Raw genomic sequence first — 3181 nt, 5'->3', positions numbered from 1 at the left:
TAATCATGTATCATTCAACCCAATCGTAAATATCAATTGCGAGTCCAACTCGCTGGTGGCCCAGCCACTAGATACGGGGACTTCCAGGCTACACCGTAGCCGAGTTCACTCTGCGTATCTAAATCATAACCCAATCGTAAATATCATATTCATCATCAGCTTCCAGCTGAGTTATATCAATTCATCACTCATATGCAAATATACTAGACCGACTCGGTACTGGTGATCACACAGCCTATTGACACCCAATAGGTAGCTAGTTTCTTCGGATCGCATACTAGTTCTCGTAAATAGAAATTAAGTAAACATATAACATTTCAATCAATTATAGGTAATGCGATGCGTATAAACAATATACGTATATATATGAAGATAACTTTTATACTAATAATACGCGAAAGTAAATTGCCACTCACCGTGACCGCTATCCAAAACTGCATTATTATAATCCCGCAAGCGTAAGCTCCATGCGTTGTCCAATCACGCATCCACTCCCGCTAACTGGCTTGATAGCTTGTCGGTACGTCAGTTACTTAATCGAGTTACCTATACGTTTAATCCATAAACGTGGGCTTAGTATTCAAACTCCTAAGTTATAAACTTAGGTTAACACAATCGTATTTCAGATATGACTCTTAACCTTGATAATCTCTTAATCACGCTTTTCTTTTGAACGTCCTAGTTTACGTTTTGATATTCAATCGAATCACGATTGATTACACGACTTGAAATTGTTTGAAATCGAGTTTCTGCGTCGCGTCAGGGCCCAAAAAGCCCAAATCAGGATTCCTCACTCGGCGAAGGACTGCACGTTCGTGCAGCAGTGTACTGCACGTTCGTGCAGTACGCTGCACGTTCGTGCAGTACGCTGCACGTTCGTGCAGTACGCTGCACGTTCGTGTGCTCCACGTTCGTGTAGTGTCCTACACGAACGTGTGCTACACGTTCGTGCAGTCTGCTACACGAACGTGTGCTACACGTTCGTGCAGTATGCTACACGAACGTGTACTGCACGTTCGTGCAGCATACGGCTGCCAATGTGCAGCCCCGGGGTTCATTCCCCGGGCCAATTCCGACGTGCTTAAACATCCAAAATCGATTCTAGCACGATTTCCATTAATAACCATCTCAAATATCATCAAAAACGCCAATAGAAACGCGATTACGATTCGTTTAATTCGTTAAAACGAAATAATCCTTATTTATCAATTCTCATAATAAAAACGTCAAGCTTACCTCGATTTGAAGCTTAGCGATGATAGAGAATCGAATTCTGAACGAATCGATATAAAGAACTTGCGATTTGAGCGAGAAACGGCGAAACGGCGGCGGAACGAATCGATCGCCAAAACCTTTCTTCTTCTCTCTGTTTCATTCTTCTGATTCTCATCTTCTTTCCTTACTCTTAAGGAAAGGTTATATATGTATGGCTAATTAACATTTTGATCCTTCATTTCTTTAACTCAAACCATTTTTCTTTTAAACTTTCTAATTTAACCAAATGGTTAAATTATTCTTTTAACTCGATTGCTTACGTATTATTTATATTCATATAAATAATACTAACTCAAAATTATTATTTTCCGTCAATAATCTTTTAATTACTATTCTCGAGACTTAATTGGCTAATTTACACTTTAGCCCCTAAACTTTTCAAAAGTTGCATTTTAGTCCAAAACGCATCCGCGTCCAAATTTTAAAAGGTCTCCGATTGACCCGAAACTTTTACCACATATACTATAAGACATTTCGCGGACCTTGGCGAAATAATTCCATTTTCGTCCCAAAGTGGCTAAATTACCACTTTGGTCCCTATACTTTATTTTGGGTTTTTTCTTGACATTTTTCCTTACAATTCCAATTCTGACTTTAGAATTGAAATACATTATTAAATCCTTCACCATAATCCTTTACAAAACCAATCTGCTAAAACTTATTTATCTTAATTTTTTTAATTTTTTTTTTTTTTTTTTTTTTTTATCAGAACTCTTTTTGATTTCGCCACTCTGGCGAACCCAGACTGGACACGTGGTCCAACTAGGTACTTAAATATTTTGGGGTATTACAGTATCCTTTTCTAAGTCCAAAATATTTATTATTGCCTTTTTCTTAAATTTTTACTATTTAGCCGTATAATTTATATGTCGCGCTTAAACCCATTTTAAATAATATTCCAATTACTTATGGATTCTCTTTTAATAATCCAAATAATAAAATTTGCGGATATTATTTAAATATCCATTTTAAAATCATTTATTTTATTTAATGGGAATTTTTCCAATTTTCCCATTAAATCTCAATGTACTTATCTCGATATACAAACACGAGATAAAATTTAATTCCAATTAATTTTATCTAATATATAATCCAACTTTATTAAAATTAATCCCTCGGCAAAACGCCATTTTCCGTCTCATTTACGGAAATTCCCTCATTTTAGCTCCCATTGGCTAAAATAATATAATTAATCCAATTAAATACTTTTTCAAAAATACGGGGTATTACATCGGCTCCATTGTAACTATCGTAGGATTCGGTATCCATTGGACAACAAAACTGTCAAGATCGTGGATTCAATTCCTCTCACAAACACTCCCCCTCCCTCAATTATAAAAAAATATATTATATATAATATTAAATTTACATATGACTAGTATATTAATATTTATTAGTATAATATATAAAATAATATATATATATATACATATTATATTTTTAGAATTTAATATTATTATACATTTATAATATATTAGTATATAAATAGATATTTTAAGAATGTGTAAAAATTAATAATGTATATAAGACATTAGCGGATGAAAAATATTTTTATATTTCAAATACTATATATACAATTTACATGGTATTTTCTAAAATTAAACGGATATATAGCATTTTTAAGGCAATAATAAAAATGTTTAAAAAAATTTATAAGATTTAATATTTTATAGGATTTTATTTGCTTTTTTTAAAAAGTATAATAGTTTTTTGTAATTTATACTTTAAACTATAATGGAGTTAGCGGCAATGGGTCATTTGTACCAAAAAATGGAATTCAGGTGGTTATATGTTCTTTGTTTAATATAATGGGTTATTTATACCTACTTAAAAAACTCGATGTTTTTTTTGTACCTTTTGAAAAAAGAAAAAAGAAAAAACAACCACCCAATAGACAAACAAGGGT

This window comes from Mercurialis annua, linkage group LG6 (assembly GCF_937616625.2).
Source record: "Mercurialis annua linkage group LG6, ddMerAnnu1.2, whole genome shotgun sequence".
NCBI lineage: Eukaryota > Viridiplantae > Streptophyta > Magnoliopsida > Malpighiales > Euphorbiaceae > Mercurialis > Mercurialis annua.
This window is presented reverse-complemented; position numbering follows the sequence as displayed.